Raw genomic sequence first — 27,315 nt, forward strand, 5'->3', positions numbered from 1 at the left:
AGCAATAGGGGGTGGAGTGGAGGGGTGAAAAGGGGAAAAACATCTGTATGTTGACTTCCCTCTCCCTCTCAAGTGAGGGGAACAGTTTATGAATGACCTGGGTTGAAAAGAACCTCAAAGATCCTCTAGTTCAGTCCCACTGCCATGGGCAGGGTCACCAGCCACTAGACCAGGTTGCCCAGGGCCACATCCAGACTGGCCTTGAATGCCTCCAAGGATGAAGCATCTACAGCCTCCTTGGGCAACCTGTTCACAAAACCTTCAGGCTTTGGAAGGCCACAATTAAATCTCTCTGCACCCTTCACTTTTCCAAGCTAAACAAAGCCCAGTTGCCTCAACCTTTCCTCATGGAAGAGGTGCTCCAACCGTCTGATCTTAGTGGCCCTCCTCTGGACTTGCTCCAAGAACTCCATGTATGTCCTGTGGTGGGAGTCCCAGGCCTGTGCGCAGTACTCCAGATGGGGCCACATTAGGGGGAATACAGGGGGACACTCACCTCCCTCTCCCTGCTGGCCACCCCTTTTTTAATGCAGCCCAGAGCACAGTTGAGCTTTTGGGCTGCAAGTGCTCACTGTTGTCTCATGTCCAGCTTCTCATCCACCAGGACCCCCAAGTCCTTTTCCATGGGGCTAGTCTCATGTTCTTCCCATGAATACCTGGGATTGCCCCAGACCAAGTACAACACCTTGCACTGGCCTCATTGAACCTCATTAGGTTCATGTGGGCCCACTTCTCCAGATTGTCCGGGTGCTTCTAAACAGCAACTTCCCTGCAAATGAGGTAGAAAAAGGCAGTAGGTGAGCTCTAAGTAATGTCAGTGCTTTCTGTGATGGCAGCCTCATTTGTTAGTGAGTGGATACGTGTGATGAGTCTTTCCAGAAGTTATCTTTTCTCTGGTTAAAGCTCAAATTTCTGTTTACCAGGTGAAAATCTCCCCTAGAGAACTAGTTTTGTCTCAGAGCTGCTTTTCTTGTTAAGAGAAGATCGCACTACAGAAAATCCAAGATAAATTCTGTTTTTTTTACCTGGGGAAGGTGCTTGCAGCAGGACGTGATCTGGTCTGAGGATTGGGTGAGCAGCAAGTCAACCTGATCTGAAATGTCAGCAACTGATATTAAGTCTCAGCACATCTATGCACGTGGGTTGTACTACTTAATCTGGACCTGTTTTGTTGATTAGAGGCCAGCAAAGACCAAACACTTTACCAAAGTGTTACTGTGTATCATCTGCAAATTTTCAGCCTTTGGATAAAAAAGCCCAAACCCTAGATCTTTTCAAAGAGGCAGCTTTTCTGTTGTCTCTGTCATACATGTACATTAAATGCATGTGGAGAGAAAACTTACCCTTTTTAAGTGTGATGATGTAGCCAAAGCTGTTTTTTTGACATTAGCTGATACACTTTGCGTGCACGTGTGAGTACTGCTACTCTAATACATACTTATCAAATGTTATTTGATTTCTAGTAAACTAACGATTGTTGTTTTCCAACAATGATTTTTCCAGTCATGTAGGACTGGTACTTGACAGTGCTAGATCTGCTGGTTTTGGATGCTTGTCCTGTCTGATAAAAGCAAAGAGCTCAAAAGTTTGATGTGTCTCATGTGGTTTTGTGCAGTAGGAGAGCGGGGCACTTTTTGAGACTAACAGTTGCCCCTGTGCTTTTGCTTGTTCAAACCGATCACTTTCTCTGTGTATCTAGAAGGTTTCAGTTAGATACAGTGCAAACCAAGGACCAAGGTGAACCTGTCCTTTCAGGCACTGCAACCTCTACCTGTGCAAACTAATTGAAATGTGAGAAGCCAGTCCTGCCCGCCAGGTTCTAGCTCGCATATCCCATTTACCAGCAATATGAGTCCTGTTTCTAAAGTAACTCATGCATAAATTCATGCCTTTGCAGAAAGTGTGCTTGGTTTGAGAGAGGCCATCCTTCCAGTCCTAGACTTAGTATCAGCCAGGAAAAGTCTGGTTTTAGCTGTGGATTGAGGAGTGAGATATGGGTCAATGGCTGTTCAGACACTGTAACTGCTTGTGTTCAGATGAGCAGTAAAACATGTTTCTGACTTCTGCTTGCTTTGTGCCACAGTAAATGACCTTTGTATATCCATTCTGTGCTACTGGGCTGGCTATGTTCTGTTGCGGGTTGTATTATGTGCTGGATGTTCCTCTTTCCTCTTGCTTTCTGGTTGTTCAGAAACCAGTTCCTATTGGAACAAGTGCTTCAAGCTGCTACCAAGCATGTTATTCCTTACGGTGTGTTTTAACAAGTCACAAAAAGTTCAAAGTCCATTTGCAGTATGTGAAGAGCTGATCTCTGTTCCAACCGGAGGCATCAGTTATAGCAGATAAGGTGGTTTTGGCTTTAGCCCAAGACTTGTTTTATCACCATAATGTTAAAAGGAAAGCTGTGGAGTTTGGCAACACTAGGTTTTTTAATGCAGTAACAACTACAGTGGCTCCTTTATCTGCTATTTGGAACATACTAGCTTGTGAACACTTACACAAGCACGTACGAACATACCTCCTTGTTTTTGAGATGAGGAACTGAATAGTCGTGGAGTGAATGGCTGTAGCTGAAGGACTGGCATACTGTTACCACTGTTACAGCTGGCCTCTGAGGACTGCCCTGAAACTTCAGTGCTGAGGCCAAGAAGTCTGTCCATAAATACACCCTCTTGTGGCCTTCCTCCTCATAGCCCAACTTCTTCCATGATATAGACCAATTATTTTTCTATTTGGCAAGAATTAATGTAATGTATAGCTTGGTGTTGCCTACCATGGATTTTTTTGAGACCTTTGTGGCATCTTCTGAGAGGAAATGCCCTTCAGTGGGGGCTCATCCTTGGTGTGAGACTCCTCTTTTATGTGTATGACAGTGCCTGGAGGTGTGTTTGACCAAATAACATGATATGTTGACAAGGGGAGATACCCAAGGCATCAGTGTAGTCATGTTATTATGGCAGCCTTCCCAGATTAATTGGTGTCTCCAAGATTAATTAGCTTAGTGATTTGTGCCATGCAGATGAAGACCTTACTTATCTCCTTATTAGGAGGTCTTATGCCAGTGAAGTATACCAAAATTGAATGTTGCTTTTAGATACGTGGTAGCTTTCTGTCCAACAATTCCACATAAATTCAATAGGAGACAGTGTCTTTACCTTGGGAAATGCCACCTTCAAATATAAACTGATTATATGAACTGATTTCAAAATGTTTATTCTCAATCAAGAGTGTGATTACCCATTCCATGCTATGCAGTGCATCTTTAATTAACTTCAGAGTATCTGACACAGTATCTAAGGCATATCTCAATGTGTTATCCAGGTGTGTCTGCAGTTGAGGGGGCTGGTGTTATTCTAGACCATCCTACGTTCCTCTTCAGGTAGGAGAATCTGGAGGTCTGCTGGAGGGAGGTGCATGTGGGCAGAGGTGTTGAACAATATTAAAATGGAAAAGAGAAGATTGAGCACGCACACGTTTTTTACCAACCTGCGGAGAACTTGTCAAGCTGTGAAATACACAGATGTTCTGAGAAGAGTTGTCTGTGCAAGTTTGCAGAATCTGTTAGCTTTGTTTAATTGTGAAGTATTCTCAAGGGTAGAGCTTCCTGTAAAGATGACAACTTTATCAGCAGACTTGCTCCTCTTGGAAAACGTAATATCTCTGCTTAATTGTTTTTCTTTGTCAGTTCTCATTTCTGCTTTTCTTTGCCTCTACTTAGCACTCAGTTGTGCTAATCAGTTAAGTCAGTTCTCTTCCTGGGGTTGCATTTAAATTGCCATCTGCAAGGCACTTTAGAAGAACAATTACTTTTTGATACAGGAGACATAAATCTATTCTATACAGATTCAAATCATGTTTGCAGTGCTGCACATATATTTTTAAATCTCCATTGTGTCAGAATGCTTTTCTAATGTTTCATGTTTTGATTAACACCTGTTAGGTGTGGTTTATTCTGTCCTTAAGGGAAAATGGGTGTGCAGCACATTTTTTGTTTTGGTGGGGCTTGGATGTGTAGAAGTCAAATGATTGCATTTGTTGTGATTGTTTGGGCTAAAAGGCAAAACCAAAGCACTTTTTTTCCCCCCATCTGGCATGAAAGATGAGATAAGATTTATCACATATTTAGTCCTGAAGGATTCCTGATTCTCTTTTTCAGTCTGCATCTCTGGGAGGTGTGATTCTCAAGGTTGTCACTTGTTCATCTTGAAGCTGGAGACATGTCCTAGTCCTGGCTTTTATTGCCACGTAGTTTTGCTGTCAAACTGATCTGCTCCAGATGTTGGCATAAAAACCTGCTTCATCTGGAATTACACAGACTACCTGGTACAGATTGACCTGATATGGATATGATGGCTGTGGGAGGACAGCCAAAGAGAAAATATTTTGAGGCAAAACTGACGCATGAGTAATATGTGAACAATCTCAACATCATGTTGTGGGCACATAACACTCTGGGCATGGTAACAGATTTGAGAGACAGTTTTTTTGAAACATCAGGCTGGATGTGTAACTGTGACTGAATGTCTTGAAGATGAAGGCTGAAATCTCAAGGTATCAAACTGAGGCTCTTATAGGACTCTGTGATATTGTTTTTGTTTTCTACAAAACTGATAGAAAACCGTAGATTTCATTGGGTTGGAAGGGACCCTAAAGACCATATGGTTCCTGCCCTCTGCCTTGGACAGGGACACCTTCCACTAGAGCAAGTAGGTCGTGGCTCCATCCAGCCTATCCTCAAGCACTTCAGCCTCTCATGCAGGAGACAGGCTTTGTACAAATCCAGGTGGATAATTCCAGTTGCTCTTCCTGCTCTTCCTCTATCCACTCTCCACCAATGCTGCAACTCTGTTGTAGGAGGCCACGAAACTACAAGTGTTATTTGTCCATGGTGAAGTCATGTTGGCGGTCACAGGTTGCTTCTTTGTTCTGTGCAGAGCAAGGAGAATCTGCTCCATTACCTTTTTCTCCTTTATTAAAAATTGGTTGTTTTTCCTTTTCTGGCCATCAGACTGCCACAGCTCTTCAAATATGAGGGATAATGGCATAACAAATTAATGCAAATTAATTCCTCAGAACCCTCAGATGCATCTCATCAGATCTTATGGACCTGTACACATTCAGGCTTCTTAAATGATTTCATATGTTCTTTTCTCACAGTGGGAAGTTCTTCATTCTCACAGTCACTAGGGTTCAATTGTGCCTTCCTTAATAGTTATTTTGTATTCCATTAAGCTTATACTTCTGTAGTTTTACAGATTGGGTCAAAAGTTTCTTGTGTTCTCATACCAAAACTTTAAAGAAACATGCAATTAAAACTGCATAGTAAGTGTCATTTGGGTGGAGGTGGTGGGGAATCTTCAGGACACTTGAAGCCACACTAGACAGAGATTGTTCTGTTGTCTCATCACTTGGTAGCTATCAGATGCCCTCACAGCATTGTGTGCCTGTCAGCATTTGCATGTGGTGAGTCTTCAGTGCTGCCTTGGACCATACCTGTGAATATTGCATGGTGGGATGTATCAGTGCCTGAACAGGGGCCTTGGTGTCTCTGCACCTGTGGTTTTGGGAAGCTGGTTTATTTGTTTTTGAGTTAAAACAGGCCAAGTGAGTTGGAAGTCAAGAATAAATTGTCTAAACCTTGTAGGCAGAATGTCTTATCTGAACTGCAATGGGAGAACATTCCAGAGAGTGGTGCAGGCATGAAGTTAACTGCAGACTAAGCATCTTTACTCTGTAACCATTGGAAGTATGTACAAATCCCTGTAAGATAAGAATTCTAATAAAGGCCGCTCAGAAATGGGACAGTCATCTCTTCTTTTACTGCAGTATATAAAGTGCTTCCATGTCTTTCATAAGCAGAGACATCCTAAATTATATGGTATTACTGCTTAGCTCAAATGGACTTCTGCATTTCCCAGTTCAAGTTAGAACTGGGTTACCATTGTGTGCAGTGCTGCATTTCCCTAACTGACATGGCTGGTGTATCGTGTTGTCTCCAAGCTTTGTTTCTGTGCATTCACATGGACTGTTGTTTGAACAAAGAGGATTTAAACTGGGAAAGCACTACAGAGTGATGTCTTTTGCAAGACATGTGCTTTATTTTTAGGGTGTGGTATCCAAAATACTGCTTGTGTGCACTACATCTTGGAAGCCAAAAATGACAGAACAGTCACAAATATGAAAGGTTAATTTTGTTCTTGTTCAGCAGCATGGCTTTACCAGGCATTTGCAGCTTTAAGCATGTGATATATTGCCCAACATGTATAATGACTACTTGCTTTTCATTTCTCATCTTGTAGGGTGACTTTCAGGTTCCTGAATGTTCTGTTAGATGCTGAAGTATTGAACTAGCTGAATCTTCTGCATTTATTTCTGATGTTCAGAAAGGCCTGAAGAAAAGCAGAGGACTGGCATTTCTGTTACAGCGTTTTAAGGTAAGATGTGACTTCTTTTGCTGGGGAAGGAGGGAAGATGATAAATACGAAGATATGATCTCATGGACTGTCCCAGTCCCATCTGTAGCTCCACAGTAAACCCTACTGTTATGTCTGTGTTGTGTGTAGCACTGGAACAGACTGTCAGTATTTGCCTGTATGGATAAAATAACACCTTAGTAAGCTAGAAAATGATGTAGTGATCAATCCCTGTATGACCAGCTCTGTTTATACATATGCCCTTCCATTAGCATACCTTAATGCTTTACCTACCTTTAATAAAGTTTAAGTAGTGAAAAGATTTAGTCTTCTGTTGCTGAGGGGTGTCATGTTCTTCTCCAATAAAAATTTGGTTAAGAAAAAGCAAAGACTGTAAAAATCAAATGAAGCTATAGAACTACAGCTGACTTAAGTGACAATTCTACTCTAACTAGAGGTGCTGCACTGTTGTTGCTTTCATTAATTTATACATGCCTGTATTTTGCACCTGTCTGTTCAGGTTCATATCTGTATTTTCTGCTCACCATATGTACTTGTGTATTTGTGCTCACCATATGCACAACACAATCTTCCTACTGCATAAGCATCTGAGTAAGGAAGGGCTGTGTTTGAATTAAGCTTGTGGTAAGCCAAGCCAAGAGAGCAATTGCTTCATAAAGGGCCTCTTTGCTACTGAGCCCCTGGGTTCCCTCATGTGTAGCTGTTTTCTGGAGTGATCTCTGACTTCTTATTTACTTTAAGGAGTTACAGTCTCCCTCTTTGTTGCATACACTGTAGTGTGCTGTGACCTTGGGCTAGCTCCTTTCATACCAGTTCTGGGCTCTTACTCCTAGTTTTCTTTAGGAAAGACTCTTAAAGTGAATCTAGTCTTTTCTCTCATCAAATAACTGCCTCTAGGTCCCACAGTAGTTCAGTAGCTGGCAGAGAGAGGAAGCTCCTTAGAAAAGGCTAAATAAGGAAACTTGTCACTACACCAAGGATTGTCCCAGTTCCTGTGTGGCTGTGTGCCACGGCCATGCCTGGGCTGTGGAGAGGTGCACACACAGCCAAGCACAACCTTCTGCGCACAGGGGTGGGGGATGTGTTGGATGGCATTGCTCCCCCCCTGACCTGCCACCTTGTGCAGGATGGAGACATGTGAGTTATTCACAGCCTGGTTGGGGGGGGGCATGTGGAAGGGTATGTGTGGTGGTATGTGGACCAAGGAAATTTTGTTGGCTGTAGTAGAGCCAAAGTAGCAGTGACTTGACTTCCTGGCTCCTCCTTAGGAATGATGGGATGCAACATCATGGCTAAGGAGCAGAGTCCTCCAGTTTCAGCTCTTGTTGCAGGGCTGTGACAGCAAGTTGTCCATCTCAGGTCCATACAGATGCTCTGCTGCTCTGGCATACTAGCAGGGATCTTAATCTCTGAGTTAGCGTCCCCCATATAGTGTGTATTGATGGCATCTGGTGTTTCTCTGAACTGTGCTGAATTCCACGATCTTGTGTGGGTAATGGGGAGAAAAAGCAAGCTTCATAAAAATAACTTTTACAAAGCCGAGGTTACCTAACTGAGATTGTCCAGGATTTTTCAATCCTAGGGCTTGCAGCCTTCATTTAAACAAGAATTTTATTTCACTCTGGTCTTCTCAGACTCAAATTAGCACTCTTGTTTTTCACAGCAGGACCTCAACCTACTAAATGATGAAAGCCTTGTGGTTTCTTTTTCTGGCAGGTTTAAGTAAAAATATCCAGCAGCTACCTTCCTTAGCTTAAGTGTAGCTTTTTTCATTTCAACTTGTTCATAAGGAAAACAGACTTAATAACAGATGTGACTAGGTCTTGTACAATGTAGTCCGGGGTAGTTCCTGCCTGTAGAGAGCAGACGTTGTACTTTCACAGGGGTACGATATAGGAGCAACTTCAGCAAGCATGGAGTCATTTGTTGCTGTGGTACAGGTTGTATTGAAGCTTAGTAAATCCTAACTCCTTGCTTCCAGAATGTTCTGGGCTCACTGGAGCAGTTAAATCACTTTCACAATGATTAATGAAGCTCTGGTTAGCTCCAGAGGTCTTTGAGCTGTGAGAAAGCATACTTATTGTAGGTGAAGTTAGATTTTTGTTACATAAAAGTATGGACCTGTGTTAGAAAATTCAGTTTGGGAAAAATAGCTGTCATTGATCAGTTGTCGCCCTCTCCAAGCCCACAAATTCAGTCACATCTCTTATTCAGCCAGACATACCCACATGATTTGCTGGTAACAGATGTGGCTCAAGTACTGTCCCTTACATCCCTCCTGCTCATAGCTTTGGCTGTGCTCTGTGTGCCTCAAACCAGTCACACAGCCCAGCTCTGCTGTATTACACTCTTCACCCTCCCACACAGAGTGTCTTCCAGGCAGGAACATAATCTTATCACACCAGCTACCTGGAGAGACCCATAGGTTCCTGTCTGAAGCAGATCATTGCTTGTATGAAGACCATCCCAGATATCCTTGCTAATGTTTCTAGGAAGATGATGGGTAGCAGAAACAGCAGTGGAAGCTTGCAGTGTGACCCAAACCCACCTCTTTGTGAAGCTGCCATCTGTGCTGTGCACCTGACTGGGTACTGGAAGCCAAGATGAAAAGTGACCTCCATAATGACCACTTTAGCAGAGCCTGCATGGAGCCTGGATGCTCTGACTTTGTGGCAGCATCCCTTTGCTGTTGTAGTCCAGATCTTGTGCTCAGAGTGCTTTAATGCTTGTGTTTCAGATATACAGTGTGATTCAGTTATGTGCTGAAACTGCTGTGGCATGAAGGCATAGGACTGACTGAACATAACTGGATTGTACTGTATCATCTTTTGCTTAAAGATACCTACTGAGGATCCCCACTTCCAGTTTGTCTACTGATGCTGTAAATATAATGAGGAAACTTGAGGGTGATAACTAGTTCTTTATGCTGGTGAAAGCTTTGCATGTGCTTTTCTGATTTATGACATGTAAGGGATAAAAAAAAATCGATTAACTTCAGGGCTATCTAAATGTAAACAGTCAGAACCATCTTTTTTTTATTAGCTCTTTTGTGATCAGGAATTGAGCAGTTCAGCCCCAACCTTACTATTTCTGGTGACTGGTAATCAAATTCTAGTACTAAAAATAAATTCTTCTCTTGCTTCAGGTTTTAATCTAAATAAATTCAGGGTTTTGAGTTGTTGCATGTGCCTAACCTTTTAAGTTATTTATATGTAAGGCATAAGAGCAACTGATCTCACTTTCTGCTAAATGTACTTCTACTTTTCTAAAGGAGATGCTTTGTCCACTGAGAGCTGTGGTTCAGCATGCTAATAAAACTCACTTTATGCCTTTAAAATGTTTATTCAGAGTGGCCTGGCTAGCTTACAGTAGCTGTGTGGGTGGACTGTCCTTGAATTTTGTAGACTTAATTTAGTACTACACAATACCTAGTTATGGAAAACAGCTATAAATTGTCTGTGCGCAGCCATGCATTATTGATAAAGGGTAGAATGAGCTCCACAATTCCTTTACTTGATGTTGTTAGTGCAACAGCTGGCTGATTTAAGATACTTTTTTTTTTCCCCCTGTTGGCTGTAAAATGTCTCTTCATTTTCAGCTCTGAATTTGCTCTTGAATCTTGATTTGTGTGGGTGGGGAAGTTTGCTTTTTCTCTGTGGGAGATGGAGAAGTCAGCTTGGCCTCATCAAATGTCAACTCTCTGATAATGAGGCTCTGGAAGTGAGGCAGAAGGTCTGAATAAACAGGGGTGTTCTGTACCTACATATAAGATAAGCTCTCTGCTTGTTATGGAATTTACTTGCTTTCTAGCCAATGGATTGTTAGTTCAAGTGTACTGAATGCACATCAAAGAATGTAAAAGGCTTGCTTAGAAGAATATCATAGGATGCACAAGATAGGGATACACAATATGATGCAGATACACATAATGATCATCTCAGCAATAAAGAAGTCTTCCTGGCATGGGAACCTTGTGTCAATTTGTTGGCTTGCGACATTTCTCTGATGCAAGTAAATACAATAGAAATGTATCCATGGAGAAGAAACAAGTTCAGTGCTTGGGAAAGCTAGAAAGGCAGAAGTGTGACTGTGTGCAGGGGGTAGAACTTCTTAAAATTGTTGTGATAGTCAGAAGTGCAAAAGGCAGCACAAGGTGTCACAGTAAACTTCAAAAATAAATGAATCCTTTAATACGCGTGATTTGACACATGCATGAAGAAAATGCTTTACTGTGAGCCAGGTGCACTCTGTAATTCCAGTATTCATTCAGAGTCTATAGAAAATCTCATTTCTCAAGTTGTTTTTCCCTGCTGACACCTAAGACGAGCAGGGTGTCTACAGAACTTGATTTACATATGTAGCTGTGCTGTAAACTGAATGATTCTTTGCCTGTAGTTGAACAAACATACAATGAGCTGTTCAACAGACCAGCAGTTAATAAATAAATAAAGTAATGATAAAATAAATAAAAAAGGAACGTGTTGGCAAATCTTTCAAAGTCTGCCTTTCCAGCAAATAACACTGAAGCTTCTTTTTATGCTATAATTTCTGCAGTGGTAGTTTCCCACAGATTATTATTCCCAAATCACTGTAAGGATGTACAATTTGTGGGGGAAAAAATACTTTGAATAGTGCCTTACTTTGCTCTTTTTGTCTGAGTGCATATTCTTCAGCAGAAGCGTTCAAAACCTCTGTGTACAAATAAGTATTTATTGTTTTTCCACATGGGATGTTAAGATAGCAAAGTGCACATATATGTGATCTTTAGGAGCTATGCTAATGTTTGCTGGGCTTTATTCTGCAGGGATCTGCTATGCATTAATTTAGCCTTCTCTGTTTTTGCAGCCTTGAAAGATGGGAAGTTTTAAATAGCAAAGTAATTAAGCTGGTCGTGTCATATCAAAAAGGAGCAGGAAAAATTAACAGAGGGATGGCCTAACATGATCTAGAGAGTCCTGCTAGGGAGGGATTTACATCAATACCTCACTCTTCAAGTTTATTTTCTGGTGGAAATTGTGGGGTAGATGAAATGCAAATGATTAAAATGCAGAATTCTTACTGACTTTATAAATCTAACTCATTCAGTAATAATACAAAGTTGTTTATCTTCAGGAGGTGATGGGGCTGTGAGGATTTAAGCAAAAACATCAACAACTTAAAGTAGATAGTTTTGACGACAAAGATCACAAATTTTGTGTCTTACTTAGAAGGAAGGGGAACACAAGGTTTTCCACAGGTCATCTGATCGAATCCATTGATTTCATCCAATGCATGAAGTGTCTGTAACTCAGGCACAATGCAGGCAACTAAGAATTCTGTACTGGTACAAAGTTGATTTAATTCTACAGCAAATACAAGCAATTGGGCACTTGAATGCTTCTAAAACACTTCCCGATTTTTCTTATTATTGTTTATTTTTTTCATCTGGTATTGCTAGTTCCTTTCCAGCTACATCAAAATACAGGATACTGACTTTTTTTATGTCTAGTATATAGGAATTGAAGATACTTCAGTTATTTTAGTTTGTTTGATTTTGAAAGGCACTGAGTCAAAGTTCTGCTTTTGAAATCATGGGGTGGGAGGGTAAAACCTGTGTGGTCGCATCCATCCCCACCCAGGTGTAGCACTGAGTGCTCTGTCTATGACAAGTTGCTGCGTGCTCTAAGACAAGGGGGAAAGCACCTGCTCTTTCCATTCTCCTTTCTCTTGGTACAAAAAGATGCATAAAACTTGTTTGGGTAGGACAGATTTCATCAATCTCTTTCAGGCTTGATCAGTACTGCAAAACCTGTCTTGGTTGCAGTGAAGCTGCCTTGTGCCCTGGTTGCCTCCCTGTTTTAAGCCTGCAGCGGAGCAGCTTGTTGCCACACCACCACAAGAATCCCTGGGTAGGATCAGTGCTTGTCTGCAGTCCAAGCACCAGCTCCTCCTGACAGGTGGATAGGGTGTCTTGTGTCTCACAAGTACACCCACAAAATCTGTTCTTTTTCTTTATAAGTTGCATTCCCCTCTACTAAATTTGAAGGATGATGAATTGCCTGCTTATTTTAGGGAGTTATTGTGGTAGTAATGCTGTTACCTGCTCAGAGTAGTCCTGCAGTGATGCAAACTGATTCTTACTAAGAACCTTCAGTAACTTCAGTAAATACTTAGCCCAAACTAACTTTCAGCTCTGCGAACAGTGAATTTTCTGCAGAACTTGCTGTAAGTGGAGCTACGTCCTTGCCTAATGACCTTGTAACTAACTGTGCTCTGTCCTTCTAGAAGCTACATTCTTGTGGTGAAGTTGGTGAGCCCATTCCTTTTGTGGAGGTCAAAGAAGTTCTCAGCCCTCTTCTCCCAACAACCTTACTGACAGGAGATTCAACAATACGCCAGGGAGCTTTATCCATCTGCTATGTAGCACGTACAACCTCTGGGTGCTCTCTTGTCCTTTGCCTCCTCTTCCCTCACCTCTCCTCCTTTTCATGCTACTTTTAATGAGGTGTGCTAGAATGGTTGCACAGATTTTCTCAGTGTGCATTAATGCAAACATGGCTAAGCTGCATGTGGTATAAACAAACGTGGTTAGAAGTAGCAGGAAAAGTGCTGTGTAGATAGAAACTGAGCTGTGTTGTTTGAGAGAATGGTTGTTCCTCCAACTAATTACAAGATAATTGAATAAGCAGTTATGAGTTGCCTCACTGCAAATTAAGTATCTGAAGCATGATCTACTTTTTAGTTGCTGCAGTTTGCTTTCAAATGGAAAATGAGTAAATAAGTTCTGGATCTGGCATAATCCTCAGCTGTTCTTCAAGGTTCTTTACTCATCTTATTTCTAGTTTAATCCAGGATATTCTTGTACACCTGGAATATTGTGCTGTCAGTGCAGACTTTATTTATGTTGCTCTGTTTATGCTGTGTTTTGGATGGGTCTCTGCAATACCTTTACAAGGAAGGCAGTGCTGGAAAGTAAAGCTAAATATGGAATAGATTTTTGAGGATGGACAACTCCCATGTTAAGAGAACATCAGTAATGATAGGGCTTAGTGTGTTGTGGTGCTTAAGGAAGATTTTCCTCAATAATTTTGAAATAAGTACAATTTATATGGAGTCATTACCTGAGCTCCTGAGATGGAAGTGTGATTTTCTCTGTGGTGAAATCAAAAGTTACTTAAGTGAGCTGTGTTCCAGCTTCCACTGCCTGCTTTACATGCTTTGTCTGCTTTCTGACATCTTTTGCTGCCTTGCTGTCAAACAGTGGCAGCTGATGAGAGACCTTGGCTGCAGTGTTAAAACATGTTTTCCTTGATAACAAAGGCTGCACAGGGAACCAGATACGCACTGTTGCTTCACAAATATCTGTGTGAAGTTCCAGATGTTAACAATGTCATATGCATGCCAGACAGATTTAAGCACAGGGGCTTAGGAGTTGTCACAGCAGAGTGTAGCCAGGTCACCATGCACTTGAGGCTCTGGCTCCATTCTTCAGTAGCGTCTTCCACTGTGGTGTGTTGCTCTGCTAGTTCCTCCTGGAGGACAGAAAAGGGGAGCATATGCACAGCAACATGCAAAAGGTTCAGTATTAGAACTGACTAATAGCCATTGGGCTTATAACATTCTCTGAAACCTCTGTGTTAATTTTCTGAAAAGTGAGTAGGTAATTCTGTCTTTCTGATTTTCTTTTTTCCCAAACCAATTTTCAAGCTACTGAATACCTTCAAAAGGGTGGGTGGAAAATATATTTTCAGAGATGTTGGAGTCTGGCCATGATTCCCAAAAGGAAAAACAGTTCTCATGCCAAATGCAGAAGGGTGGCAAGACATCTCATTTTAAATCTGCCGTTGGGGAAGGATGGATTATTGCACGTTCTGACCAAATTAAAAATTGTGGAAAGGAGGGGAAGGTGTTTTCTGACAGGTTACTGCTCATTGGTGAGTAATGCTGGTATCTCAACTTGTTTCTGTCACATCACTTCACGTTAACTGCTCCCTTCATTTTGTTCTGAATTCTTTAGCGTAAAATTAAGTACCAGCTTCACTCTGTTTTAACAGGGGGAGAAAATGGTGTATTTCAAGAAGGTTCTTGGCACTTTGAAGAGAAATGGAGAAGGCAGGAAAGTGCCTTTCAAACTCGTAGTAATTAATGGAATTTCTAGTCAGGGAGGAGTTTGGCTTGTTTGATGTAACTTGGCAGCAGAAGTATGCATCTCATTTTCTATGTGTATATTTACTTAACTTTCAGCTGTGCATTAAATGTACCTATAAAATTCCTTTTAGTCATGGCTGAGATCAGATTAAACAGGTAAGTGTGGATTTCAATGTATAATAGTGTAGCTTGGTTAAGGTTGGCTAACTGGGATTGGTTTTTAATTGAAAATGTACAGGAATGAGAATCAGTCACTTCTAAGTTGAATCTCTCTTTGGACAGCACTACATTTATGTTGAAAAGGGGAAATTGCTGAGGGGCTGTGTTGTTTGCAAGGTATCTGAAACAATTTATGATCTGCCAGTGGTTGCTGAGTAATTGGATGGTATTGGACGTAAGCTTTCTCTTTAGATAGGAGAATGAAGTGTTCAGAAGTTCAAGGAATTTTGATGGCAAAAACAGTCTCACAAACAAAAACCCATGAGATGTGCGTAAGCAACAAACTCTAGTCTGAACAAATGGAGAGAGGAAATATTTTCTTCTGCTGGTTCACTCCTCAGACTTAGGCACCTCTTTTGCATCAGGTTTGCCCCCAAGAAGAAGTGTACCTACCCTACTCATGAGAGTCCAGCATTAGCTGTGATATTAACCTGTCTGCATAGAGCTTTTTTTGAATGCAAGTGTAATAATTCTGTGGAGATCTGTACATTTGCTTTAGAGATGGGCAATTGTTCTTAATTTTAGGATTGCTAATACACATGTGCTCTAAAGCTCAGATTTTGAAAGGAATATCATAAGTTTTATTACAGCTTCCGAGATTGACTTTTCATGCTTCCTGTGTAGGTGATTAAGGGTTGCCTCACTGTATGACAGAATATTTTTGTTCTTGGTTTAGCATGTCTGAAAGGCTCTTTGAGAGTGCTGGTATAGGTGCTTTGTGCCAGTCAGATAAGCCAACTGCAGGAGTTGTAATCCAGAGAACTCTGAACCATAAGCTCCAGATGCATGTGTTCTTCTATAGGCAGGACCACATAAAAAGACAGTCTTAAGAGCTTGTAGAAAGATGACTATTGAACAAAGTTCATGTTGTGGATAACTTTTATATAAGAGTTACTAGCAGTGGAGAGGATACATCCTCAAAACAGGAATGGCTGTCTTTTAATCAGTCCGGGGAGGAATGTATTGGAGAAAAAGTTATCAAATTATGGAAGGCATTTAATTTTTTTGTAGTTTTAAAATCTAAAATATAAGTTACAGCAGTTTCTCTGCAGTAATAATGTGGTTAAAATAGTTCACAGTAGGGAATGAGTTGATGTACAAGTAATCTGTACAGCCTACAGCTGTTTTTGTCTCTGTAAACCTCAATAAATACAATGGTTGGACTGGAGAAGTGAATATTGGAGGGTGGAAAAACAGCTGAACTGAGAATGCAAGAAATGTGCAGTAGGCATTGATGGCTTGCTGAAGATGGCAGCCTTGTTCTCTGGGCTGGCAGTGTGTTTGTGCCTTTGCATGGAAGCTACAAGGGGAGCAGATCTATCTGTGGGACTGTGAACTACTTGCTGGTGGGGTTTCCTTGTCTAGATCACACTTAGGGATTTGTTATGGCAGGGCAGTAGGTGCTCAGTTCAGAAAGGGAGCAATGGTTAAGTGCAACACGCTGTAGCAGAGACCAACCTGCCAGAACAAACCTGTGCTGAGGTGAAACAGATCAGATGAGCAAGACGTAGCCAGAACCTATGTAAGAAACAGGGCAGAACTGTGTGGTAATAGCAGCTCATTTTAATTGTTTTGTTTTGATACTCACTGTTTAGTTCTTTGCACAGGGAAATGTTGCATCTGAGGTTTCAGTGTACAACTGCAAAAGCAATTTTAATTCTTAGGCAACAGAGAGTGAAATTATACAGGTAATTTTAGTATGTAGTAGTTGTCCATGCACAAGTCCATCAGCATATTCTGTTAGAGAGAAGCATGTCCAAGGTCTTGCATTCATTCTTGTTCATCCCATGTAAGTGACAAAAGCAGTGGCTGACTGGCACTTATCTTGGGTACCTGTGACCTCTTAATCACAAAGCAGAAGTTAGGATCCCTGCAGGAAGCTCTTTAAGAACTTTTCGTGTACACAGAGTACTGATGGAGCAGTCCTTTTGAGTAAGTATCTAAAGGCAGTGCCTCCTGTGTTACAATGCTGGCCCACCACAACAGAGGCAGATAGTGGTACGGAATAGAGGCTGAGCCTGCCCAGCAGTGTTCCATTACATCTTGTTGCTGTGTGGCAGATGGCAGCAGAGGAACACTGACAAATTGGTGTCTGATAGGAAGGTGTGAATGAAGCAAAGGTGTGTCACTGAATTCTCCCTTGCAGAAAAAAATGGCACCCACTGACATTCATCTGCATCTGAATTATATGGAGACCAAATAGTGGGTGTGAGCGCAGTGAGGAGGTGAGTGGTGCGTTTCAGTAGTGGCAGCAGTAATGTGAAAGACAAGCCATGTCACAGTGCAAAACGAAGAGTGTCTCTTGATCAGCTCATCTGCATGAATTGACTAGTGGTGGTGACTACACAGAGAAATAGTGTTTTGTAGCTGAGAATTTGCTCTATTAAATAGTTCTGTTATGTGTTTTGTACCTGTTGTACTTGCCACTTAAATAAACAAGTGGTATTACTCCAGCAGTTACCTATAGACTTGAAATCTGATTGCTTTTGTTTTTCCTTTGAGAAGGAAAGTGCTTTTTCTTGAATCTAGAATCATTAGTATAAAAATATACATATTTGAAGAGGGAAATCAGCTTTTTGAAAGCAAACTACCACTGTGCTTTTGTTATTTAAGCTGAATTTTCTTTTCTGAAGTGGCAAATTATTGTGCAGATCAGGAAGAGATTTTTGCTGTCCAGCTCCCAAAGTCACACGCATCTCTTCAGGAGAAAGCCGTTGCTACACATCCACTGTTGTGTTCATCTGTGCCAAGGGTAGGGCTTGATCTCAGTGGATGTAGCTTGCAGTGCCCATTAAGTGGCTGTTATGGTACATATGACTTTGACTGTGTGCGGGCTAACATTAAAAGGCATTAATTATATATGTGTCTGGTCACACAAATGAGAACTCAAGAGGTCATAACTTTGACTTCATCAAACACCAGCAGGTTTTCTTGGCTGAGGAACAGCCCTGCAGTACTGCCCTGTATCATCTTTCGTCTGCTGTTTACAAACCGTTTTCTGTTTGTCTCTACTACTGAGATTATAACATATCTAGAAGATAGCAATATTGCGTGTTCTTGAGGCAGTGAAAGATGAATATACTGTTTAATTATGAGAACCATCCTTTTCATAGGAAGCTGAAAAGGTAGTGAAAGCACTAGAGGGGATTACAAATCCTATCTAAGCATAGCAACTCTGCTTTAAAACTCAGTGCTTGCTCTTAAAACTGAAATCTGGTATGGAAATGTGGCAGCCCCATTCAAAGTACGCCTCTCAAATCTACGGACACAACCACTGAGTGGAGTAATTTATTCTGTTCCATTCTATGAGCAGTTAATTCTGAGGAGTGATTACAATTCAAATATCTTATAATAATTATGGGGACTGTTACATGCTTTGCCTGTCCTGGCTAGGCTAACTGTCCTCCCTGCAGAGGGAACGCCGCTGGATGTGGGCAATGCCACTGGTACCACTCTGAGGGTCTGGGTTAGGAGTAAGATTAAAGCTATGCATGGTATTCCCCCACCACCCTTGCCCCTCAGGCAGCAATACAGCACAGCTTTGGGCATTATTTGTAGGCACTGTGGATCCCTCCTTCAGATTAGATTTTTGCGGGAGCCCAAGGAGAATCCTTGAAGCATTGGGTTGCCTTGGCCATGCATTACGTGAGACAAACCTCTACTTTCTGGAAGAATGAAAGGAGGAGTAGTGCACTGCCCTCTCAGGAGCTAGAGAGTATAAGGAAGGCTAGATGGGAGATCTGGTAGTGTACTTTGCCTAACAGCACTTTCTTGCCTGAGCAGAGATCATGCTAAATAGAAGTCCTGGAGGAACCTGGAACTCATTTCTTCAGCCACTTCTATCAAATGTCATCCTGAAGGAAAGCTGTACTGCTGGCTTAGGTTTCTGTAAGCGAGGAGATAAGCCCTAGAGAATCTGAGATCCTGAGAACCTCATATCAGTGGCAAAGCAGAGATAAGCTGCAAGGAATAGTGCTATTTCTTGTGGCTTTGGTGCCTTCATGGTGCCTCACAGACAGTAAGCAGATAACTTCTTTATTTCAGCAGACGTAAATTTTATACTGGATCTGACATGTGTGATTCCCCTTGTGTCCTCTGCGGCAGTACATGCAGGTTCATGGTATTTAATACTGATGGGATGCTTCAATTTTTGAAAGGCAGATTGTGTACTTGATCCTTACTTGATATTCTGCATAGGTTATGTGGATAGGATATGTATGTTTGCTACATAGCTTCACTCATTGCAGACCAGCAGCTGACAACTATTTCACTGAACAGAAGGGGTTTTGTTGTTGTTCTTATGAAAGTGTTATCTCAGCAGAGTTCTGCTTTATGCTTGAGAGTATTTTCATAAATCTTTGCTATAAGCCTGTCACCAGGTGCATACGTATATGATGTATGAAAGAAACAGAAAACCTAAGGCACAAGTCATTATGAGAAAATTAGTCTAAACTCTGTCTACACAGGAAAGATGATTTGGCTGCTTAATTGTGCTTGGCTGCGTTGAAAGTCTTTTTTTTTTTTTTTTTTTTTTTTTTCTGTTAAAACTGTTTACTACTGCAGATTTTATTTTTTAAGAGTATTACATGCTGTTCTAGGTTTTGAATAACAGCAAGGACAGAAATAGAACTCTTTGTACCTGTATTTTGGTGTTAGTCTTTGTATATATTTCTGTCCAAGCCTGCAGTAGCAAGGTTAGAAGTTTTGTCTTAGTGTTGGCTCTTCCCGTGAGGTGTTGGTGTCTTGATGAATTCCATTCTTTCTACTGTCTCCTGGTATTTATGCATAAAAGCACAGGCATCTTCCAAAGTAATAGTAAGTTTTCTAACTAGACTGCAGGGTGTCAGAAGCTTGGCTTGCTTTGTGGAGGAAAGCTCTAAGGTCAGAGATTTATGATGGGAATTATCCCAGGGTTTCTGGGCCTTCTGTATCCACGCTGCCAGAAACAGGGAGCAGGCTGACCTCGGCACTCATTTGTGGTCTGATGCCTACAGTTTAGAAATGTAAAAAAGACAAAGATACATTTTGGTACCTCTGCCAGGGAGCACTCAAATGGGCTGCATCCCAGCCTGCTGCTGCAGTCATCCCTAGATGACCACTACAGCCCTTCTGCCTTCTTGCTCTGTTGGAAAGATGGCCACATCAAGCTTTCTCAAATATTCTTCCTAATTCCTTGTGCCTTCCCTGAGCTGTGGACAAAAGCAAGACTCCAGCAGGCACAACTGGTTGTTACTGTTGTTCACTTCTGTGCCTACCTGCAGAACAAGTCTGCAGACATAACAAGAGGCAGCACTGTATTTTCTTATTGCTGCATGATACTTTCTGTTGATCAGTCTGCATTCACAAATGTTCCACTTGTGTTCATGCACCTTCTAACATGCTGCATGGCCTCTGCTGCACCAGTAGAGTATTGCCTTTTCATCTTGGTTCAGCAGTATACACCCAGTGCAGTGGTAGCCTTGGGTGCTCTATACTCTGCTGCCACCTCAGTGCTTCCTTCACCACCACCACCTCCCTCAACCCCAGCTCTGCAGGGCCAAGCATTCCTTGGTCAGTGTTCTCAAAATGTGCTGAGCAAGTCCAGGGAGGAGCTGCAATCCCTCAGAAACTTACTGCATGTGGACTGGTCTTTACCTTCTTTAACAGGGGGGTTGCACTTGATCTCTTGAGATCCCTCTGATCTGCTGGCCAGGCATGGCTGCCAGAGTTCAGGCCCCTGCAGAGATGGGATTGCTCTTAATCTAGCTGTAAAAAGTAACAATAATTATTTGCAGTGCTGATATCGCACAAAGTTAGTTTTGTACAAATAATTTCCCTTTGACATCAGTACTGTTTGTGAGTGAATTATTCTAAGGAGTAGGATGTGACTCATTCTGCTGGCTTTGCTGTCTCCCAGTATGAAAGCCACGAGAGGCAGACAGGGATGAAGGGTGAATACAGGTGGGTTTCATAAGCCTGTGCGGTAAGTACTGTTACTGGATCTGGATATTGCTCTGTGGCATTTGTGATGGGGACACAACTAATGCCTGAGAGGCAGTGCTGTGCTTCTGAGTCTTGCTGTGTGATGCCCTCTGCATGCAGAGCAGCTGAACAGCTGGTCTGAAACCAGCAGCCTGACTGTGGGCGGCTTTGAGAAGTGCAGCCCCACATCCCTGAAGAGTTCTGGACTAGTCTGCAGGGTTAGCTTTGTGTTGCCTGCTAGTCAGAGGGCTGCAGCACTGCCCTGACCACAGGGAACAGGTAGCCTGCAGGTGACACAGGCAAAAATGTGTCAAAGGCTTTGCTTTTTAAAACCTTTGAATATTCTAAGCAGGAAAATCTTGCTGTGGAGACTTGGTTTTCCCAGTGGGCTCTACCTGTTGCAGGACCAAAAGTCCTGACTCATGCATTAGGTAAAACAACAGAAAAAAAAAAAAACAAAAAAAAAAAAACAAAAACCAACAAAAAACCCAAAACCAAACAACAAACAAACAAGCCCAAAACAATGCATGAAGAAATGATTAAGATACATAACTTAGTGAGAAAGAAAAGCCAAGAAGTAAAAAAGAAAGGTTTGGATGCTCCCAGCAGTCTCTGTAACAGCTCTGACAGCAAGCAGAAAACGCAGTTGGCAGCAAATGCCTCTGTTTTTCTCAAGAACAAGGTTGCATTAGGACTGAGCTATCATGTAATATCTCTGTAAATCTGCCCTGAAGGATGTTCTCTCTGTTCAACAGGATGGCCTCCTTTGCAAACACTTTTTCATAACATACCGTGTGTATAAATAAATCATGCTAATTAGAAAGATGAGCAGATTTTCCTTTCATCTGTCTGAGGAGAACAAATTTTCTGTACAACATGCTGTGGGTGCAAAAAAAGGCCCATATTTACTAGGCAGTGGTACTCCCTGAGTTTGCTGAGCTTCTCTCAAGAAACATAACTTTGAACAGGTGAAATACCCTATTCATAGATGAACAATCTCTTGCCCCACAAGATGAGTTCCATCTGTGGGCACTCTCGTACAACCTGACAGAGCTAGTCAAGTATTTCCATGCCTTTGAAATTGAGTTAGCAGTTCTGGATACGTTTTGGCATGTGTCTGTGGAGATAGGATAAAAAAAATATGCCTCCTTTGAAATGTAGTTGCAAATCATTTGGAAATGCTGTGCTCGTTTAAAAACAAATACAATAAAAAAATCTATCTGTCTGAAAAGCCCTGAGAAATATAAGCTCTTCACACTATTCTTAGGTTCTTTCTAGACCTGTAAAGTTAAGCATTTGGCTGTAAAAAGATGAGACTGAATACTGAAAAATAGTGCAGTAACTTTAATCCATTCCTGTTAATGCTGGTGGTAGAAGAAACAAACCAGTGTGGTGGTTTGCCTCTGTGATGCCATTCTTGCTCCATAGGGTTCAGACTTGTCTGACAGTGTGACCAGAGTGCCCAGGGCACGCAGGAACAGGGCAGGCACATTTTGCATTCCCACTATAGATTCCAGCCCACAGCAGTTTGTGGTCTGGAGCTTACTCAAGCCAGAGAAAATTGGCAGGTTTTTGTTGTTGTTTGGTTTGGTTTGGTTTTTTGTTGTTTTTTTTGTTTTGTTTTGTTTTGTTTTTTGCTTTTTCAGTAGCCCTTGGTGTGCAAATACATTGTGTTTTTTCTTCCATCCAGCTTAAGTAGATGTGGGCTTTTATCATGGTCAGCAGCTTGTAGCAAGGGCATCCATAAATTTATATGTAGTATATATGTGCCTCACTTGCACTTTTCTTCACCCTGCTTGAACATCCCCAAGTTTGGAAGTGTGGAAACAATGACCCCCAGTTCCTCTTTTCCAAAGCACACACTTAGTACCACTTTCTACTAAAGGAATTTTAATTTTTTTTTCATATAAACCAGTAAACTTAAAAAAAAAAAAAAAGTAAACTTTAAAAGTCTAAAAGTTTTTTAAAGTAAACTTTAAAAGTCTATATTCATACTGAAAATAAAGTGTCTGAAGTTCTGTGTAGTAAATGCCACCACTTCCCCATTCTTCCATTTCTCTCCCAGCTAAGTTCTGGGAGAAATACCTGGTTATCTTTGCTGTTGCCAGAGGCTTGTTGTTAAACTGGTAAAAACATGATCAAGAAACTCTTAAATATGTTTTTGTATTCCTTCTTGAGTGTTTCTAGCCCTGAAATAGGAGGAGAGCAAGAATCAAGGAGATCCTGTTCTGTTTGTGCATACATTAGCAAAAAGACTGGGGATTTTACATATTTAACAAAGAGCTGCTTTTCTTTTCATAGTGCTTTGTAAGTGTGAGAGAGGAGGAAACATTACTGTCTGCCAGGAAAGTTCCTCTCCCTCCTTGCTGCTCAGGTTCGGTCTCTTAATTGTTATGATATCATCAGTGTCACCACTCATCAGCTCTGCCTTCAGATGGTGAGACCTGAATTTCCAATGTGGTGAGCTGGGCAAGGAGTTACCAAGATTTTCTTCTTCCCAGACACAAAACTGTTTCCCCATACCTCTGTCTGATCAGCTTTAAAGGACTTGTTGGCTGGGAGAAATGCCATTGAGAGATTTTGCTGCCAGGAGATCCAAAGCAGTGTCCCTTTATGTGGTGGCTCAGTGGCCACTGACTGGCTAGTGTGTATGCAAGTACAGCAGAGTGGAGCTGCAGGTGAAATTTATGTCTCCTAAAATCATGATGACAGTTGACTGCTGTGACTTCGGCTGTAAGAGATAACCACTATGGCCCTTAGAGCTGCCTCACTGGTCTGTGACTGCTTCCAGAAAGCTAATGTTGTCCTCTCACCATAGCATCTTCCAGATGGACCTGTCGGCCTCCTCGTCTCAGTAAGTTGGGAAAGATGAGTTTTTAAGAAGAAAGTGCTTCACTTCCCTTTCTGTAGTGCCTTCTATTTCCCTGAAGGAAAGCTCTATCCTTTTACCAAGTCAAAGAGCTTGAAAGGAGGGTGTCAGACTGGTGCTTGTCCTCTGATGAGTGATTTGGGCCACTCAGGGCTGTTTAGGGATCAGAGTGAAAGCAACCATGTTCCACTTTGTTCAAGTGTACGGCTTTTCTTTCCAAGGATTTTTAGAGCAAAACACAAAACTTGTAACAGTTGATCACAATGCAGTATTGCTCTCAGACTGTGTCGGTAGCAAATGTGGTTGGTTGTTTTTTTGGTTTTGGTTTTTGTTAGTTTCTGTTTTCAGAAAAGCTTTAGATGCCTGTTAATATGCAGGTCCTGGTCTTCAGGCTTCTTTCCCTGCCTTTGTGTTAGTGATGAAGTGATGGAACTTGCTTATAAGGAAGCCAAAGAGCTTTCATTTCTGCTCTGGGATGCCACTGAGAGGCAGATGCATTACGATAGGGAAAGCCAGGAAGAAGGCTGTGGTTCTGAGGAGCTTCCATTTAGCAGCAGGAAAGCCACTCTGGTTGTTCTCCCAACAGTGCTGAGCACAGTAACTGCATGAGCACTGTGCCTGAAAGCCTCAGATTGGCTGGCTTGTGTGGACACCAGATCTCCTCATACAACTTCAGTGACTAATCTGGGGCATAAAAAATAAAAACAAAGGCATTGAGCAGGCTGCTGATTTACACAAAGCTGTTGCTGATACAAATGTCTCTTTCCAGGTGTCTCATTACCAAGGGTGAGGGTGTTACACAAACACTCCTGCTGTTCAGCATCAAGACAGAGACAGCAAGCTGATAGAAGAGCTGAATGCTTTCAGTTGTCCTGCAGAGGCATTGCTGTACACAGAGTGAGTGCAGACCACAAGGGATATTAGCATCCTGCAAGTCAGGCACATGATGATTTGGAAATGGGTTTAATTGTTTTTTCTCCTTTGCAATTTGGAAGACTGCAGTGGGGAAGTTGCAGCATTTACTGTGAGGTTTAACTCTTGGTGTTGGTTACTTCTGGCAGCAACTACAGCCAGCGGTGCTTTGGCATCAGACATAGCATAATGATTAGTGTAACATGCAAACAGTAATTTTGTCGTAACATCTGCCACCCTCTTGGGGTGAGGCTGCATGTTTTCCCTCTGGGCTGACACTTGCTGAATGCATTTCATTAGGTTCCCAGACACACCCTGGTTTCTATGCAATTGGTGTGCTTATTAAAAAGGGAGCAGAAAAACCTCTTCTGTTCCCAATACCCAATTTAGTAATAAACTCTAATTTCTGTCTGCAAACAAGTTTTTATCTCCCTTGTGCCTTTAGGTGCTGTGGTCTGCAGTTAGCAAAGGAGAGTGTTGGCCACTGTACAGAGAGGAAAGCCTTGCAGTTCATATCCCCTTTCACTGGTATGTCTGGGAGAAACACTGGCAACTTTCTCCCTTAAAACTAACCATGGCATCTTTCTTTTAGAAAATAAAAGAGCAACAAAAAAAAGCCCCACAACTCTTTGCACTAGATGGCAGTGTGGATAGTTTTACGGGAAACCTGTTTTAATCACAGGAATTATAAGAATTACAGTAAATGGTATTCAGCATAAAAATCATTCTGCAGTGATGGTGAGCACTGTTCACTTTGTCTGACACACACTGATTCTGAGGAGTGGGGATTCCAGGTCTGAAGAGCCTTGGTAGGAGGCACCTGTTCCCAAAAACACGAAGTCTGAAGTCCTGTATGGCTGAGGATTCATCCACTCACTTTTGAAGATGTGCTGGTGCTGCCCTCCTGAATGTGTAAACCATGAGTAACCCACAAGGAGGACTCTGGTGAAAGAGTAGGGACAGCTGCTGAATTGCTTAGAAATGCACTAAAATTATTGGATATGATCGTAGATTCCTGGCCATGTGTTGGCCAGTAGATATAACAAGCACAGATATCCTCACTATCTCAAGCCACAGTAATGAAAAATAACGTGTTTCCATATATAAAATATTAAGCATAATAACTAAACCTGGTTAAGTAACAAGATATTGTCTTGTATTTGAGGGTCGATATCAGATTAAATTGCCTGTGAATGCTACCAGTCTGTCACCGGAAGGAACTTCTAGAGCAAAGCTGAAGTGAGTTTCAGACACTGGCAGAGTTTAAGGTCTGTGTTCTTCTGAGCCATTCATGACAAAGCATTTCTATCTTTATCTTGGCTTAGTTTGCATCTGTATATTTTCTCCTTAACAATACTTGGGATTTTTCCATGAAAGGAGCCCACAGTAATCAATGACAAATCCACACACATTTTTATTTCAAGTTAGGTGGAAAAAAAACAAAAACCAACAAGCTGCTGTCAAATGTAATAAATTGTTTTGAATTATGCTGGAGGTTGTTCAAATAGAAAAAGTAATATGCAGGCACCTCAGTGGGAAACTTTTATTTGTCTTAAATATTCAAAAGTGTATTTCACCCGGTGTTTTGTGGTATGTCATTTAGCTCTTATACATAATTCAAATATGAAATTAAAATCAGTGATTTGAGACTCTGTCAGGTTTAAGGCCAAGGTAATGATGGAAGAGTGAATTATGAAATCTTTAATCACAAATAGACATCGAGTATGCAGCTGCTTTTATGCTGTACTGAAGGAATTTTTCCTGGAGGACTTGTGCAAGCTGTATGAGATAACAGAGAGTAAACCTTGGCTTGCAAACTATCAGATCTGACATCTATGAAGCAAGTTAATACATATAATATTATGCCTACGTATTAAAAGCTTTCAAATAAAAATGCACTTTGTATTTTTCAACAATACTGAGAAGGAGGCAAGCAATTTGGGGGAGAAATAAGTGAAACATTTGATGTTTACGATCTTAGCAATGTATTTACTGCAAAATGCTTTAATATTTACAGCTAGTTCAGTAGAAATAGAATGGTCGAAAGGTTCTACTTTATTAAAAAGCTTTGTTTCTGTATTTTCAGAATCTGTTAGATGGCTGCTGGTGAACACATTGAATTATTCCTTAATTTGAACACGATTGAGAGTTTATTCTCAAACTTACGCTCTTGGAATGACTGGCTATTTCTCTATCTCCCACTGCTCTTTCATCACATCTCTATTAAGTTTTTTGGCTAATGAGGCAAAAGTTGCCATGTGATACAGGCTGGATTAGGTAATTAAATGCAAATAAAAATTGATTTTCTTTTAAATGGGGAAAGCAAGTTGGATTCAATTTGTGAATGGTCTGTATGATTGGCAAGGGGACTGCTGTAAGCTCGTCTGGATTTCTGTATAAAGAGTGGAAATTTATAAATACTGATATGCTCACAGCTCAGCTCTTAGCAGAGCTTTAAAGTAGAGCTCTGGGAAGACACAGCCAGCAAATTAGGAGTGTAGACTCTACAAGGGAACTTCTTGTACAGCTGCCCCATTCTGAGTGGCAGTCAGAAAGGGCTGTGTAAAATAATTGTCACTCGAATGTGAAACTCTTTATCTTGCTACCGCAGGGAATATTTGTGGTTGGAACGGGGCCTTCGTCTAAGAAGAAGATAAGTGAAACGTAGACAAAGATTAGCCTCTTGCTGAAGGAGTGCTTCATTTCTAAACATAACCTGTTTGCTCTTACTTAACATTTCTGGCGATTCTCGTGGCTGCTGGGAAGAGTTCCTACTGCTCTGTGATACTGGGA

The 27,315-nt window shown here is 41.5% G+C and overlaps 1 protein-coding gene across 13 annotated transcripts in view; it reads left to right on the plus strand.

Moving 5' to 3' along the window:
* Window positions 1–27,315, plus strand: part of KANK1 (KN motif and ankyrin repeat domains 1) — a 108,869-nt gene that overhangs the window by 23,609 nt on the left and 57,945 nt on the right. For 10 of the 13 annotated variants that reach the window (XM_085529200.1, XM_085529201.1, XM_085529192.1 and 7 more), the window contains one exon: window positions 6,300–6,434. The gene's annotated coding sequence lies outside the window, so the exon portion shown is untranslated. Of the gene's footprint in view, window positions 1–3,321; window positions 3,380–6,299; window positions 6,435–24,972; window positions 25,051–27,315 lie in introns of those variants that run through there. The other 3 variants (XM_085529198.1, XM_085529199.1, XM_085529203.1) reach the window with 2 other exon arrangements.

This window comes from Coturnix japonica, chromosome Z (assembly GCF_054131305.1).
Source record: "Coturnix japonica strain WE chromosome Z, WE-NBRP24, whole genome shotgun sequence".
In the NCBI taxonomy this organism is placed as follows: Eukaryota; Metazoa; Chordata; class Aves; order Galliformes; family Phasianidae; genus Coturnix; species Coturnix japonica.